Genomic DNA, 18,862 nt, shown 5'->3' with positions numbered 1-18,862 from the left:
GCCCCTCCTTGGGGTAATCTAGTCCAGCAATACTGTTTGCCCATACTTGTAAAAGCTAAATAGAGCTGACACTCTGATGTAAGAGGTACAGAAAAAAATGCATTAGCTAAGTATATTAATATGACATAAGTTACTGTTGCTGGTGTTTGGTTTAACAAGGTGTGTGGATTAGGCACTATATGTACGTCCGCCACCAACCATTTGTTTACCTCTCTAAGATCATGCACCATCCAGTATTCCTGTTTACCATCTGCCCCCACCTTCTTTTTCACCTGAAATAAAGGGGTGCTCCATGGGGACCTACATTCTCTTATAACCCCTGTTTTCTCATATGCAGCAATCTGCTGCTGTATGGCCTTTTCCTGATCTCTGGTCAATGGGTATTATTTAATCTTTACTGGCACTACACCTGGTTTTAAGGTGAGTGTAACCGGTTGTACATCCAGTAGTCCCACATCTGTTTTACACTTAGACCATAATTTTTCAGGGACTCTTGAAAGCCAGTCTGGGATCATCACTTCTATCTATGTCTGGTGTTGCAGCAAATATATTGCTGCTGCTTGCTGACATTGAAGATTCTGCCCTGTACTTCCTTTCAGTATTACATTACCATCCCTGTACTCAATGGTAGCTTGTAATTCATTAATTATATCTGCTCCTAACAAATTAACTGGATAGGATCTGGAGGTCAGGAATTCTACAGGCACTTTCATTTCTTCTGACCCCAATGCAGCTTTTATGGGCTTACTAACATGTAAGGATACGGTATGTCCTGTTAGTCCTGTTCCAGGAATTGTTAGATTTGTTACATATTTCTTGGAAACATCTTCTGCCTAAGTAGCTCCCCACCTAGCTGCTAATCTCTCCACATATCTGTAGAGAACCATTGGATTCTTTCTGGTGTCTGGGGCTTTATTTACAATATCATTCATCTCTGCTACTGTCCATTGTCTATACTGATTTTGGTTTCTTACTCTTATCATAACTGCTGCATCCTGGGGATTTCTTTCAAACACCTCATTTGTAGTTACAGGTTAAGCCTCTACAGATGTGTTTTGGTATGGGGGTGGACCTGTCCCTTTCTGAAAATACATCTGTTCACCCCCACAGTGTTCACAGCCACAAAGTTCATCATTATTGTCAGTGGCTTGCTTCTTGCACACTCGTGTCCTTTGTCTGTTTTTATTAAACATCCAAGGCATTAAGGTGCCTGACCACCCTTGTATGGGTATAGGGCTGAAATTTCCTCCTGCATAAGGCAGTGGAGGAACTAATGGTGTAACTAGTGATAAGTGTGGAGGTGATGGATAATGAGGTGATCTGGTTAAGCCTTTTTGATCACCGGGTTCCTCTGGCCAGGGCACTTGATTCCCACAAAATGGGCAATTAGTGTTAACATTAGGTACACATTTACCACATACTGGGCATTTCCTGCCATCTCTTACTGGTGTGGTAAATGGAGCCAAACTTGGGTACTTTGGGCTTAAATCAGGGGCTGATAGTGATGCCTGTTGATTTACAAAAGGGGTCACTGGAACAGGCCTCACGGTATTTGGACCACAATCTTCGATAAACTCAGTGTCTTCTGTTACCTTCTGTTCTTTATGTATTTATTTGGCTACCTTTAACCGAGCCTGTACTTGCTTGCCTACTTTCTTACACTCTATCCAAGCCTTGTTTTCTTTTGCAAAGATTTCCCATCTTACAGGGTCTAGGGAATTCACACTGGGCATCCCTGCTTTCTGTAGTATCTTTTGAATATCTTTATGTGCACTTTTCCCCTCCCTGGATTCGACTAGATCCACAGGAGCACATGGTAATTATTTTACCATGCCTGTACTGCCCTGAGCCCCCATTATGTTTTTTGTTTTTTTAATCCAAGTCTTTCCTGAATCCCCTGAGGAATCTTTATTTTATTCAAAAGAACACTCACTACTTATCCTTAATTCTGCATACTGGGTAACCATACAACAATACCTGTCTTATCAGCTTCAAATGCCTATCTGCTAGCAATCACCTAATAACTGGACTGACTACTACTGAACTATCCCTGCACAAATTACTGGGTAACTAATTTATTAGTCCAGCCCAGTCCTTATCTATCCTGGTGGCCAAATATGTTGACACCCTATGAGGAAAATATATATACCACAGGGATCCTCTTATTTATTACAGCTATTAGATCAGGACTTATAAATGATCTGGTTTTCTGTAATATCACTACACATGTACACCCCTCAAACTTTAGTTATATGTGGTTCATATATCAGACTCTGGAGACCTGTTATCCCTGTCCTTAAAAAAGACAATACAGTATTCCCAATGTCACTATAACACTCCCACAGATTATGACCCACTGTTCTAATCTTTCTGGCATGCTACACAGATGAATAACATGTTCAGCCCCAGGCGCTCCTAGGGGTACCAATGAGGAAACATGTATGACCCTATCCCAAATCAATGGGCACCTTTCTCTGCACTCCTAAACACTTTTGCCATGTTAAGGTGCTAGTTGTCACTTTTTACAGCTACTATGAGAGCAAGGAGATCAGTGAATGTCTCAACCCAGGGGTCACAGTTCTCAAAAGACAGGATAAGCCTTTAGTTGCAAATGAAAAGTCCAGTCTTCGGTTGATAATTTAAAGATCTTGTTCCTTCATATACATCTCATAGTTAGCACACATACAATCACACCCTTTTACTCACTTCAAGACAAGACAACTTATAATTTAAAAAAGCAGGTTTGTCATACAATCCATTCATAGATCCCATATTAGCCCATCCATACTGAACCCCACAATACTAATTAGGACAAGCAGAAGAGACCATTGAAAAACGCAAATGCGCATTTGTTTTCAATACTCACCGATCTGAATTTGCTCCTGCGGTTCCAAATTTTCAAGTGGAAATTTGTCAGTACAAGACAGGCAGTTGGGAATCCCGGACGTTTGCCCCCAGAAATGTTAGGGTGATGAGGCATGCTACCCCTGGATCATGGTATGAGAAATGCTGCTCCTGTATTATTAATTTTCCTTCCAGCTGGCTGGGAAGATAAGGAAACTCACCACACACTTGTGATGTTTTCCACTTAGCTCTCAGAGGTACATCCCTTTTGAGCAGTCTTTTATAAGTTCAGAAAACTGCTGTTACAAACATTTGCCAAAAATGGTTTGACAGAAAAAAATACATTTGATTGGTTTAACAAGTACATAGGATGTGTCAATGCGTCTTCAGTTTGCCTTTTCTTCAGTGTCCAGACTTAGTATCCTATTCTAGGATCTTTCAGCTGTTGCTCTATTTCAGCTGCTCATTCAATATGATGGTGTTTCAATCTCATGATATTTGTGTTAAGGAAAATGGCTTTTTCTCATAAATACAGATGAATCTTACAGTATATTTTAAATAAACATTATATATTATTATAGACTCTCACAATCCCCTCTTTTTATTAAAACATACAATTTTTCCCTTATTGGAGTCATGGCTTTCATAGTAACTATATTACTTCCATAGTCACCCTATGCAAGTAGATGCAAGCATCATTCATCACTAGAATGCCAAGAATCCCGGCGTATCTTTCCCTAGAAAGAGGGGTTTCTTCCAACATCAGTACTACAGAAACCACATTTCTTCTCAGGTGTGATCAATGTAATTCTTTCACACGCTAAACACTTTTCCCACTTGGATGCACTCTTGTTATGTGTGATAAAGAGAGTCCCTACTGGTGCAGATGCTTTATTTACCATTTTCCTAAAATTATAAGATAGGAGTTCCACAAAATGAGCAAAATTATTACAATGATTATAACGATTACTGGGTCTCATTTGACCACTAAACGTCCTTTTGACTGAAGGTGATTTACCTGGGAACACATCCCACCAATGGTGCTGTAAATTATCTTTTAATTGTGTGGCTACTTCCACCAATTTATCTGCTTCTACAATTGTCTGCATTTGTGCATGATGGGCAGAATAGTTTACTTTCTATAAGTGGTGAGCAAGTTTTTCTGTATTATTAATGGCATTAATGATACTTTGGAGATTAACTTTAAGGTTATGGGGAGGTATCTCAGTCACCTGAAATTCAAACTGTACAGCTTGTCTCTTTGCATAGAACATATAAGTAGTGTTCTTCCACCTGAGGTGTGTAACATTAAATAAGCATCCAGAAAAAGGATTTGGTAAATTATAGAGGGAAGTTGTATTCATATCATATGTGACTAGGCATACAACCTGAGGCTCTACCTCTATAAACATATCCACCTCTTTATCATGCAATTCCCAGTTGCATACACAGGTTTGGTAGTCTAACTTACAAGGCTCATATAGCTGTGTTTGCTGAGGACATACTAATCCATCATCGGTATCAGTACATAGGGATAAGTCATGTGTCCTTTTACTGGTGTCTATGTGTGTACCTCTCATCTAGGGAGTCCACAACTGAGGGCCTCCAGTAGTTGTCTACAAGGGGTCTGGTAAGATGAAGTACTTACACATAACCTGTTTCTGTGTGACATTATACACATGAACTTCACCAATGCAAAAGTTGTCAGTACACATCTTCTCTCCCTGAATTTGTATCCATAACAAGGAAGATATATTAAACATCATTCTGTATACTTGTTCGTTACCTGTCATAAACTGTGTTTGTGCTTTGTCCTTTTGCATACTTTGATGCATGGTTCTGAGGGAACATTCTGTACCATTAAACAGTTCAGAAACATTTGTTGACAGGTAAAGTGTGTTAAACAATGTGCTATTGAACACCTGTAAATATTAATTATCCCAAGATATACTGGCCTGTAATGGGGTAAATACTGTAAGTATCCATGTAGCTTGCATTGTAACTAATCTTCTCATATCTTCTCCTGCATTACTCATTTTGCTGGCTAAAGTTTCTATATCTATACTATTAAGTAACTCTATATCTGTGCCTGATGCTCATAACAATGTATCATACCATTCTCTCTTTTGTCTGCTATAGCATTTTGGATCTGGGGGAAAGAAATATTTAATCTTAATATAATGGTTTGTCTTTGGGTACCCACATTTACACAAGTGGAGGAAACTTTAACTAGTGAGTCATTCCTTATAGTGGGCTTGCTATTTAGGACGCACATCCTTGTCATTATTACTGAATTATTTGGTAATTGATTGGTATTAGTGCAAACTAGCACTACACCTCTTTCTATAGTTGTTGGGCTTAATATGGGTATACCAGGGTCCGTACTATTGACATACTAAATAACCTGTGCCCAAGTTTTCAAAAATCCTTTATAGCCCGTAAAATTATCAGTACAACACTTAATTTTTATTCCATTTATGATAGTAATATTATCATGCTCCCTTGGTGCCCAGTAGAGATGCCTTATATTATATTGTCCCAAACCTTTTAAATATATCGAACCTCAGGACCAGGTTACATTAAATCTGTGTAACTGGTAAGTCTGGTTACCATAGACGACCCTAGAGTACTCTATTTGTCCTCCTGTTGTCCCCTGGTGTGTGTGCAATACCCTTAGACTAATTATAGCCAACATTATCACACAAAAAGGATTCATGATGGTGGTTCAATCTTGACCGTCAACTTCTTGCAATGTGAGGCGTGTATCCACGTGCTCTTTCCTCCAATTTTCACTGAGGTTGGTGTAGTCAACAGAACCTGATATGGACCATCAAATATTGGCTCCAGAGACTTTCTGACATGTCTCTTAGTGTATACCCAATTGCCCGGCTCCAATGAATGTACACCAAGTACCGCTTCTGGGTCTAGAAGGAAGGAGAAAACTAAAGAATGGATGTTATTTACTTGACTACAAAGAGTAGCTACATAGTCTGTTAAATCTGCTTGATTGTGCTGCAACTGTTGGGGGAAATAACACCCTGTCTTAGGAGGTCATAAGAATAGTATTTCATAAGGTGACAACTTATGTTTCATACTAGGGGTGGTTCTTACTGAATATAAAGCTATGGGCAGACAGTCCACCCATGTCTTGCGTATCTGTGCCATCATCTTTTGTATCTTTAGTTTGAGGGTACCATTTAGTATCTCTACACACCCACTGGCCTGAGGCCTATAAGGGGTGTGAAAGGCTTGTTCAGTGCCCATATCCTTCATGATATGCTGCATAATTTCTCCTGTAAAGTGTGACCCTCTATCATACTCTATAGTTTCTGGTATACCATATCTGCAAATTACTTCACTTACTAATTTGGTGGATGTTGCTTTTGCAGTGGCTTTAGCAACTGGCCAAGCCTCTGGCCAATTAGAGAAGAGGTCTGTACAAATGAGGGCGTACTCATATGTCCCCACCCTAGGCAACTGAATATAGTCTATCTGCAGTCTCTGAAATGGGTATAATGGCTTTGGTGTATGTCTCTGTGGTACTTTTACTGTCTGTCCTGGATTGTGTATCCCACACAGCTGGCATGATGCTACATATGCTGTAGCTGCTGCATTAATGCCTGGTGCTATCCAGTGCTGGAGCACCATGTTTACCATTGCCTCCTTTGAATTATGCACTGGACCATGGGCCAGCTGGGTCATCAGGGGATATAAGGCCCTTGGGAGGCACCACCTGGTGGCTTTAGCCCAATGCATATTAACACAGGTGGCTCCCTCTTTTTCCCAGCCTCTCTGTGGCTTGTTCTTCAAACTGGTGTAATGCCTGTATGTCCAAAGAGTCTTTCTTTGTGTCTGTTTCTATACCATAGAGGGCTGGGATAGGTAACAGGGCAGCTTGCTTAGCCACAGCATCTGATTTGGCATTCCCCTTGACCTCAGCTGTTTTCTCCTTGGTGTGTGCTACTCTACTTGGAAGCTGTAAGGCTGCAAACAATGATCTAATGAGCTCAGCATGCTTAATGATTTTACAAGCCGAGCCCATAAAATCCCTACTCTTCCAAATAGGCCTAAAATCATGGGCCACACGCCAGGCATACCTAGAGTCAGTGTAAATGTTTGCTGTCTGATTTTCAGCCATTATACATGTCTCAGCGAGTGCCCTCAACTCTGCTTCCTGTGCTGAGCAGGAAGGTGGGGGTGGTTGCTGAATCAATACATCACCTAAGGAGGTGACTGCATACCCTGTTCTTGGGGACCCTTCATGATAATATCTAGAGCCATCTACAAACAATTCCCAGTCTGGATTAGATAAGGCAACATCTGTTTTTTAGTTCCTTCATTTCCATTTTCATAAATTTAAGACAATCATGGTCAGAAAAATGTTGATTAGTATTATTACGTGACTGTATTTGCAGTACATTATCCCCCTCATCACTGTTGTGTTCCTTATTGCCATTACCTGGTATGTTATCAACAGGTGTATGTATGCCTCCCTCACTATTCCCCTCTTTTGAATCCTGCGTTGGAAGCAATGTAGCATGATTCAACACTGTGCACCTCTTAATGGTCACATTGGTAGGGCTTAGTAGGGCTACCTCATACTTGGTTAACCTGGCTGCAGAAAGATGCTTAGTTCTGGCCTGGTTAAATATTTCTGTTACTGAGTGGGGAACCTGTATTATCAATGAATGGTCCAGCACTAAATCTGCTGCATTGTCTTTAAGCATAGCTGCAGCTGCTACTGGTCTTATACAAGAGGGTGCTCCTTTGATTATACTATCAAGCTGCAATTAATAATATCCCAGGGACTTTGTTTACCACCAAGTTCCTGCACTAATACCCCTTAAGCATGGCCTTGTGTTTCATGACAGAATAGCATAAAAGGTCTGTCATATCTGGGTAATCCTAGTGCTGGTGCTTGGGTAACTGCAGTTTTTATCTGCATAAAAACTTCCTTCTGTTCTGATGTTAATATTACTGTTTTGTCTTTTATATCTGTCAATGCATCATAGAGGGGCTGTATTATGAGGGATGCATTGGAAATCCAATCCTTGCAATACCCTATTAGGAGTAGAAATGCTCTGAGTTGCCTGGTGGTAGTGGGCTCTGGCACTTTCTGTATAGCTGATATCCTATCTTGTGTCAAATGTCTTGTACCTTGAGAAATACAATGTCCTAAAAAGGTAACTTGTGCTTGAGCTGTTTTTCAATTTTTCTTTTGACACTCTGCAATTTTGTTCACACAGAAAAATAAGCAATGATTTGGTTTCACTTTGACACTGTCCCTCTGTATCTGCACATAGGTGCAAATCATCCACATACTGCAGCAACTGGGTGGTCTCAAACTGTGGTCTCCCATCTTGCAGAATGATGGACATAGCCTCTGTAAATGCAGATGGAGAGGTTGCCCCTCCTTGGGGTAATCTAGTCCAGCAATACTGTTTGCCCATACTTGTAAAAGCTAAATAGAGCTGACACTCTGATGTAAGAGGTACAGAAAAAAATGCATTAGCTAAGTCTATTACTATGACATAAGTTACTGTTGCTGGTGTTTGGTTTAACAAGGTGTGTGGATTATGCACTATATGTACGTCCACCACCAACCATTTGTTTACCTCTCTAAGATCATGCACCATCCAGTATTCCTGTTTACCAACTGCCCCACCTTCTTTTTCACCTGAAATAAAGGGGTTCTCCATGTGGACCTACATTCTCTTATAACCCCTGTTTTCTCATATGCAGCAATCTGCTGCTGTATGGCCTTTTCCTGATCTCTGGTCAATGGGTATTATTTAATCTTTACTGGCACTACACCTGGTTTTAAGGTGAGTGTAACCGGTTGTACATCCAGTAGTCCCACATCTGTTTTACCCTTAGACCATAATTTTTCAGGGACTCCTGAAAGCCAGTCAGGGATCATCACTTCTATCTATGTCTGGTGTTGCAGCAAATATATTGCTGCTGCTAGCTGACATTGAAGATCCTGCCCTGTACTTCCTTTCAGTATTACATTACCATCCCTGTACACAATGGTAGCTTGTAATTCATTAAGGATATCTGCTCCGAACAAATTAACTGGATAGGATCTGGAGGCCAGGAATTCTACAGGCACTTTCATTTCTTTTGACCCCAATGCAACTTTTATGGGCTTACTAACATGTAAGGATACGGTATGTCCTGTTAGTCCTGTTCCAGGAATTGTCTGATTTGTTACAGATATCTAGGGAACATCTTCTGCCCAAGTAGCTCCCCACCTAGCTGCTAATCTCTCCACATATCTGTAGAGAACCATTGGATTCTTTCTGGTGTCTGGGGCTTTATTTACAATATCTTTCATCTCTGCTGCTGCCATGGTCTATACTGATTTTGGTTTCTTACTCTTATCATAACTGCTGCATCCTGGGGATTTCTTTCAAACACCTCATTTGTAGTTACAGGTTAAGCCTCTACAGATGTGTTTTGGTATGGGGGTGGACCTGTCCCTTTCTGAAAATACATCTGTTCACCCCCACAGTGTTCACAGCCACAAGGTTCATCATTATTCTCTGTGGCTTGCTTCTTGCACACTCGTGTCCTGTGTCTGTTTTTATTAAACATCCAAGGCATTAAGGTGCCTGACCACCCTTGTATGGGTATAGGGCTGAAATTTCCTCCTGCATAAGGCAGTGGAGGATCTAGTGGTGTAACTAGTGATAAGTGTGGAGGTGATGGATAATGAGGTGATCTGGTTAAGCCTTTTTGATCACCGGGTTCCTCTGGCCAGGGCACTTGATTCCCACAAAATGGGCAATTAGTGTTAACATTAGGTACACATTTACCACATACTGGGCATTTCCTGCCATCTCTTACTGGTGTGGTAAATGGAGCCAAACTTGGGTACTTTGGGCTTAAATCAGGGGCTGATAGTGATGCCTGTTGATTTACAAAAGGGGTCACTGGAACAGGCCTCACAGTATTTGGACCACAATCTTCCATAAACTCAGTGTCTTCTGTTACCTTCTGTTCTTTATGTATTTATTTGGCTACCTTTAACCGAGCCTGTACTTGCTTGCCTACTTTCTTACACTCTATCCAAGCCTTGTTTTCTTTTGCAAAGATTTCCCATCTTACAGGGTCTAGGGAACCCACACTGGGCATCCCTGCTTTCTGTAGTATCTTTTGAATATCTTTATGTGCACTTTTCCCCTCCCTGGATTCGACTAGATCCACAGGAGCACATGGTAATTCTTTTACCATGCCTGTACTGCCCTGAGCCCCCATTATTTTTTTTGTTTTTTTAATCCAAGTCTTTCCTGAATCCCCTGAGGAACCTTTATTTTATTCAAAAGAACACTCACTACTTATCCTTAATTCTGCATACTGGGTAACCATACAACAATACCTGTCTTATCAGCTTCAAATGCCTATCTGCTAGCAATCACCTAATAACTGGACAGACTACTACTGAACTATCCCTGCACAAATTACTGGGTAACTAATTTATTAGTCCAGCCCAGTCCTTATCTATCTTGGTGGCCAAATATGTTGACACCCTATGAGGTAAATATTTTACCACAGGGATCCTCTTATTTATTACAGCTACTAGATCATGACTTATAAATGATCTGGTTTTCTGTAATATCACTACACATGTACACCCCTCAAACTTTAGTTATATGTGGTTCATATATCAGACTCTGGAGACCTGTTATCCCTGTCCTTAAAAAAGACAATACAGTATTCCCAATGTCACTATAACACTCCCACAGATTATGACCCACTGTTCTAATGTTTCTGGCATGCTACACAGATGAATAACATGTACAACCCTTCAGCCCCAGGTGCTCCTAGGGGTACCAATGAAGAAACATGAATGACCCTATCCCAAATCAATGGGCACCTTTCTCTGCACTCCTAAACACTTTTGCCATGTTTAGGTGCTAGGTGTCACTTTTTGCAGCTACTATGAGAGCAAGGAGATTAGTGAATGTCTCAACCCAGGGGTCACAGTTCTCAAAAGACAGGACAAGCCTTTAGTTGCAAATGAAAAGTGCAGTCTTTGGTTGATAATTTAAAGATCTTGTTCCTTCATATACATCTCATAGTTAGCACACATACAATCACACCCTTTTACTCACTTCAAGACAAGACAACTTATAATTTAAAAAAGCAGGTTTGTCATACAATCTATTCATAGATCCCGTATTAGCACATCCATACTGAACCCCACAATACTAATTAGGAAGTGCAGACGAGAGCATTGAAAAATGCAAATGCGCATTTGTTTTCAATACTCACCGATCGGAATTTGCTCCTGCGGTTCCAAATTTTCAAGTGGAAATTCGTCAGTACAAGACAGGCCGTTGGGAATCCCGGACGTTTGCCCCCAGAAATGTTAGGGTGACGAGGCATCCTACCCCTGGATCATGGTATGAGAAATGCTGCTCCTGTATTATTAATTTTCCTTCCAGCTGGCTGGGAAGATAAGGAAACTCAACACACACTTGTGATGTTTTCCACTTAGCTCTCAGAGGTACATCCCATTTGAGCAGTCTTTTATAAGTTCAGAAAACTGCTGTTACAAACATTTGCCAAAAATGGTTTGACAGAAAAGAATACATATGATTGGTTTAACAAGTACATAGGATGTGTCAATGCATCTTCACTTTGTCTTTTTTTTCACAGTGTCCAAACTTGGTATCCTATTCTGGGATTTTTCAGCTGTTGCTCTATTTCAGCTGCTCATTCAATATGATGGTGTTTCAATATCATGATATTTGTGTCAAGGAAAATGGCTTTTTCTCATAAATACTGGTGAATCTTACAGTATGTTTTAAATAAACACTATAAATTATTATAGACTCTCACACTGCTTATGCTCAAATCGAAAGCATGAGCAGGTCTATTCATTTGGGGATTTGAAGTTCGATTTGAAGTCCGATTTTGAGTTCGATTTTGAGTTGGGCTATGTAAAAGTACCAATGTTTTCCCGATGTTTAATTTGAGGTCGATTTGACTAAAATTGGAATTGAAAATCGATTTTACATTCGACTTGGCCTTTAGTAAATACCCAAATGCAAAATCGAATACAAATCGAATGAAAATCGCATGCCAAATCACTCAAAATCCCAAATCGACCTTTAGTAAATTTACCCCTGAGTCTCTAATGAAGCACAATGGAACTTGGCATGGAAAAAAAATGCTGCATTGCAGCACTTCATATGCAGAGTCAGACTTAGTCACACACAGATATACAAGTGTCATATATCAAATTAATCAGTGCAGTCTCCTGGTGTGTCTTAGTGACCAAAAAAGATATGAAAAAGATGCTTGGCATAATCAGAGTAGCACGGGACCTGACACACTGAGATGGACTATTTGGCACTACTTGAGCAACAGTGTATTAGGACACATCTGTATAAAAGGTTGAGATGAGGCTTGGTATACCACTGGAAGGTTTAGCTGGTAGTCTCTCCTGCTCAAACTGAAGGTTAATCAGCTAATTTGGATTCAATTGTGCTGATCCATCATGTTGTTGGAGAATAGCAACTGCTGCAGGCTGAGTGCTACTGGTGTGAGAGATAGTAGCACAACTCTGGTGAATGGGTGAGGATATAAAGTGTTACCATGTGATAACCACACTTTTGTGCATTATACCTAAAGAGGAATTAACCAGGCTTATAGCTAAACACCAGCATAGATATAACTGTCGACATTATGAATGTTGACATAGTGAATGTTGATGTTCTGATTGCATACCCCCATTAGAACATGATGTGCTCATGGGCACTCAGTTGCTCTCAGGTCTGGTATATATTAACTTATCCTTCCCTTCCTAGTAAACTAAATAAAGGTTGTTTGCTGCTTTCTCCAGTTATTCACATTTTTGTATTATTTACTTGAATAAAATGTTTATTTACTTTTTAATTATGCATTACTATATGTGACTGAATAATATTATACATGAAACTGAGGGGCCAACAATTACTGACATGTGTGTTTAGTTATTGAATACTAATTAATTAATTTGACTACAATTTGCTATAATCAGATGTAAGTTGTTTCATTTAATGTTTGATGTAAGTTACTGATAGCATTTCCACCCCACCATAATAATACATTGTCCATATCTAACATACATATAGTTTCTTTTTAAAACAAGTCTTAATATTCCATGAATATGAACATGTGTTTGGGCTTTTGACAACAGTAAGCCTTCTGCATCTGACAACTTCTGATCAAATCATATATAGGAATCACTCTATAATGGCTATACTTACTAGTAATATCAGCAGGGGTGTCTTCAGAGAGGAAGGGGCCTGTGTGCAGTCTCTGTCCGAGGTCCCTTCCTCTTATCCCAGCAGCACACTGAGGGCCTTATTCAGAGCCGCTCGCAAAAAGCGAGCGCTTGCTCTGAATCAGGACGGCCACATGTTTTTTTAAATCCGGCCTTCTGGCCGCTCACATAGCTGTGGGTGACCGCCCACAGCTTTTGTGAGCAGCCAGGTGATGGTCATGATGGTCGCGACCATCGGGCTTGCGACGAGACCCTTGTGGTAGGGTCTCATTCCTGCAAGCCCCAGTGAGCTTCTGGCTCTAATAGAGCTGGAAGCTCACCACTGACATCACTCGTGATGTCAGTGGGGCTGCCCCCAAATGGCAGGCATTCCTTCGGGAACGCCTCCATTTGGCAAGCCACCCCCTCCAACCCGCCTACCAAATGGGGCGAGCTGTCAGTCAACATCGACAGCCACCCCTTTTTGATGCGAGCGCCGGAGCGAGTGATTTCTCGTTCGCTCCGGGCTTCGCGCGTGCTCAGTGCGCACGCCGCACGTGCGCACTGCCTAACAATCGACCCGCTTGCGAGCAGGTCTGAATCAGGCCCTGAGCTCAGTAAACTCTGAGCACTAGGAGCACTAATAGTAATTTTCCTGGCGATTTTCCTACTGTGCCTGTGCAAAATGACGGGAAAATGGCAGCCGAGCCACTTTCCTGGAGTTTTGTGCAGCGATGTTGCCACTGACATGGGACTTCGAAGAGATAAATTGTCTGTCCATACCTAAGAGAAAGACCATACAGTAGGTGGTCAAACCACATGGCATCACCATTAGTTACTTCTAATTTCTTTATCTACCCAAGCAAATTTTACTGTATACATTTTTTCCTCTTGCGCGCATTTGAAACAGACTGAAACAGAGAGCATTTTAATTTATGATGATAAATTACAAATTAAAAATATACTTTCAATAATTCTTCCCAGTGTTGCTTTTATTTAATTCAGCACCACAAGTGTCATTCTTCAAGTTTAAGGACACCAAGTGTTTGTACCATCAATAAAGGTCTTAATGAGGAAAAACACAAAGTCAACTGACCAAAATGCTGCCAATGCTGGCAATGGTGGCACATGGCAGGCACAACTTTGCTCCCCTACAGGCGTGTGCAATAAAATGAGAAATGTAGCCCTCCCACAAAAATCCAAGATATGCGCAGCTGCCGCACATCACTGATAACTGATTGGCTCTCTAAGCATTTTTTTTTTTTTTATTATAGCATTTTTTGACTTTTTAATCAATTTGCCCAGGAAACACTTTTAGGAACCTTCAGAATTACAGATCTCCCCTTTTTTTAGTATTAATAGATTGACTGCAGTGTCTATAAAATAGTAACTAAAATAACAAAAGGCTTTTAGATTCATGTTACATGGATTGTTAGTAAGAACTTGTAGAAGTCTATCTCTCAGCTGTACATTTCTGTAAAAAAGTGCAGCAGGTGCCCTCTTAAACCAGTAACCACCAGTAACTACAAGTAACTGTGTATTGACACTTCATTACTTTTCTAGTTTTTCTGAAATTACTGTCAATATACTTTAAATTAATGTATATTTAAAACCAAAACCAGTGCTTAGCAAGGGAAAATGTGAATATATTTCTTTTTCTTTTTAGAACCTGCAGCAGTACTAATCATAAAAATAATAATTGATTCTATTTTAACAATGACATTTTGAGCACTGTTTAAACTGAATTTTATCTTCTAGTTCTTCTTCTTCCAAATAGGCTACGCATACAATAAATATTTAATAAGCATTCCCTTGCAGACTGAATCCAGGGCACACATCATCTCATTACCTTGCCTTGGAATACCATCCTCATTGTCACCAGCTTAATTATGCTAAGGAAGAATTGAAATGTGTGGCTGTTGGGATCAAAAAGTAATTAAATTGACTTGGCAAGAGTTGGGTACCTCATTATGTTTCTCGCTTAACACTTTTAATGAATTTTGTTTTGAAGAGAAAAAAAACTGATTGGGAATAAGATGCATTATTTCTCCATGTATTCTTCAGAATGGCAAAATCAAACACACTCAGATACAATCAAAGTAATGCAAAGGGCACCTTTGTACTTTTTTTAATATAGATTTTTTTCGTCAGGGTGATTTGTGAAATGCCACAAATGCTTGTTCTCCGGAGGCTAAGGTACATGTTGCCAAATATCTGAGTTTCAGCAGGCATTTTATCCCCTTGCAAACTGCACAGCTTCTGCTCACAATGTTATTAATTGTTTATTTTTTATAATAGCACATATATATATATATATATATATATATACACCAAAAAAAAAAAATATATATATATATATATATATATATATATACAGAGAGAGAGAGAGAGAGAGAGAGAGAGAGAGAAGGCTCTGAGCATGGATAAAGTTGTTTTTTTGTGCAGGGAGGACTTTCTGTGGTTACTTCCATTACAACAAGATGCTGAGTTAAATGCAAGTAATCTATTATTTCTTCTGCATTGTTTGCCTCTGTACAGACTACAGAGTTGTTTGTATTTCTGTGGTGCACCCTACAACCATCCTTGGACTTAGCTAAATAGTCATTCTCATCATATGCTAAAACACGCAAAATACGTTCCGTAAATGGGCATACACTAAACTCTACATCAACCCTAGCAAGTTTTTGCAAGATGGACTATTTGGCACTACTTGAGCAACAGTGTATTAGGACACATCTGTATAAAAGGTGGAGATGAGGCTTGGTATACCACTGGAAGGTTTAGCTGGTAGTCTCTCCTGCTCAAACTGAAGGTTAATCAGCTAATTTGGATTCAATTGTGCTGATCCATCATGTTGTTGGAGAATAGCAACTGCTGCAGGCTGAGTGCTACTGGTGTGAGAGATAGTAGCACAACTCTGGTGAATGGGTGAGGATATAAAGTGTTACCATGTGATAACCACACTTTTGTGCATTATACCTAAAGAGGAATTAACCAGGCTTATAGCTAAACACCAGCATAGATATAACTGTCGACATTATGAATGTTGACATAGTGAATGTTGATGTACATCTACCCTAGCAAGTTTTTGCAAGAAAATGCCTAATAATGTACTAATAGCAATATTAGCAAGATTTTAGTGGACATTTAAATGCGTAACTAATCACTGTGTGATCATTATGGTGTTATCTAAACATAGGTCCTGATTCAGAGCTGTACACAATGCTGATGTTTTCACAAATTGAGCTATTTGTGCCAATGTTCATGCGTCTGAGTCGCATTGCGCATGCATCAAGGTACATTACCATAGTCACACGCTGCGAGTATTTAATCGCAGTGTGATTGACAGGCAGCAAGCAGTTGGGGGTGGCAATGGGGAGTGTCGGCTAAAAACATAGGCGTCTCAACCATTTCAGGGGAGTGTCACATCCTGTGACCATAGACTTACTCAAGGAATCGATGTTTGCCAGATCTGAATCCAATGTTACTTATCTGTGCGCACATCCACAGCTACAATAAATTGCATCTGCTGGAGCATTAGCGTACAAATCTGAATCAGGACCATAGAGCATTATTTTACTGTGACAGAACTAGAGATGTGCACCAACCTCCATGATTTGTTTTTTTGTTTTGGATCCAGGTTCATCTTTGAGATTTTGGTTTTGCAAAATCACCCTCACATGTTTTAGTTTTGGATCTGTATCTTTTTAAAAAATAAAATACAGCCCAAATGATGTCATTTTGACCTGTTAGCATGCAATCCAATACCTAAGTTTGGTTTTTAAATCCGAGTTCGGAACCGCGGGAAGATACAAATTGGGACTCTGTTCGACTCGGTACCCCAAAGTGATTCCGAACTCAGGGCCTGATTCACAGCCGGACGCAAGTGGCCATTCGCTCATCCGCCGTATGAGCGGAAATAATAAAATTCCAGCGCTCGCTCGTATGTTCGTTCGCAGCTAATTTTCCGCCACATAGTCTCCCAACGCCTCCTCTAGCTAGCGAACGTTCTAAATAGCAACCGTCCTTCTCCTCTTTGTTTGCAGGCAACGCTCGCACAAGTCAATTCCAGAAGTGGCCCTGTCAGTTTTCGATTGCCTGCTATTTCATTCAGCAAACATACTTCAATTGATTAATGGCAATCACTATATTAATTAACTTAATTGTTATTCACATGTTTGCAATCCTTTTTTTTTTCAATGTCAATAAACTTTATTATTGTTAGCGTGTGTCATTGCTTCCGCAGAATACGTACGGTTGTACCAAGGGGATGGTTCTTCAAAATTAAAAGTTGGTTTGAATGCTACTATTGTTTTGCGTTTTTTTTATAGGCCGATTTATCAACTTTTTTTTTAATATTTAAATTAGCTTACGCATGTCACTGCATCAAGCCTATCATAACTCACATTATATTTGTGAGGGTGTAGGTCACATGACTCATACAATAACCAATAGAATGGTTTCTGTTAATTTACAAAGTACATTAGCCAATCAAATTTTTTCTAGGACCTTTATTAAAACTGTTCTGTGTAAAAAAAATCATAGCCATCATGAGAGCCGCCGCTTTTTGTCGCCATGAACTCCTGGTCCTGGACCAGAGAATCACCAATTACACGCGCCCCATCACTAACCTCCGCAAGCGGCTGGCCTACGCGGAGGTGCGGCGCCGCCTGCATGCGATCAGCTACCGCAGAAATATCGGCCAACTTGAAAGAAGGTGGTCCGATCTGAGGCGCAGATCCCCACGCCTGTTGGCCAATTTGCGACAGCAGATCCAGGAAAGTAAGTGTTTTTTTTTATTTTATTTAAAATGTAAGCATACCTGCGTGTACATATTTACCGTATAGCCCTGTTTCTTTATTTGGGACATACCTGCGTGTACATGTTTACCGTATAGCCCTGTTTCTTTATTTGGGACATACCTGCGTGTGCATGTTTACCGTATAGCCCTGTCTCTTTGTTTGGGACATACCTGTGTGTGCATGTTTACCGTATAGCCCTGGGTTTTTTTTAGGTTTTTCTTGCTGTGTAAATTTTTTCCCAAAAAAATGAAATATGTAATAATATTAATTTTTCTACATCATTTAGGGGCTGAGCGCAGACTCCAACGCCAGCGACGTCAGGCTCGTCCCCAATCCCCCACTCCCACCCAAATATCCTCGCCCCACTCTTCCCCAAATTCCCCCTCCAACCCAGACCTGGCCGACCGTGAGGCCCCTCCCTCTCCTCACATTCTCATCCCTCCAAATTCACACTCCCCTCCACCCCCCTCTCTTTTCCTCACTCTCAACTTCCTCCCAAATAACCCCTCCTCCATCCGTGCTGCACTGGCCCACCTCTGATGAGGACGATTTTGGGGCTCAAGGCCCAGTCAGCATTATGACTGGTATGTTTCCCTTTTAAACTATGGTTGTTTTTTCATTATTTTGTTTTTGGTTGATGTTGTCCTTTTGCCTGTGCAGTTCAAAATTGTAAAGTATTTCTAATGTTTTTGATATATATATTTGTGAAACAATGTCTAGGATGTTTTCCCCTTACCCATATGACACATGTCCAAACACTCATACTTGTGTCTTTCTTGTTTACGGTACCAACAAATGTTGAATTTTTGCGTAGTTGTAACTCTCTTTTGTGTTTTTTTTTTAAGAACATTTTTGTCTTTTCGTTTGGCATTCCTTTTGATTTGGAGATGTTTTTTTTCACCTTTTTTCGTATAGTCTGATTTTTTACTTGTTTTGTAAAATATAAATTAAGGTGTCATTT

At 40.2% G+C, this 18,862-nt stretch overlaps 1 pseudogene; it reads right to left on the bottom strand.

Annotated features, from left to right (window-relative positions):
- Positions 1–3,739: 3,739 nt before the first annotated feature.
- On the bottom strand, positions 3,740–8,543 carry LOC148517321 (uncharacterized; annotated as a pseudogene).
- Between the last annotated feature and the right edge of the window lie 10,319 nt (positions 8,544–18,862).

This window comes from Taudactylus pleione, unplaced genomic scaffold (genome assembly GCF_031769625.1).
Source record: "Taudactylus pleione unplaced genomic scaffold, aTauple2 ptg000222l, whole genome shotgun sequence".
Classification (NCBI taxonomy): Eukaryota; Metazoa; Chordata; class Amphibia; order Anura; family Myobatrachidae; genus Taudactylus; species Taudactylus pleione.
The sequence above is the reverse complement of the archived record's forward strand: the minus strand, read 5'-3'. Positions and strand labels throughout refer to the sequence as shown.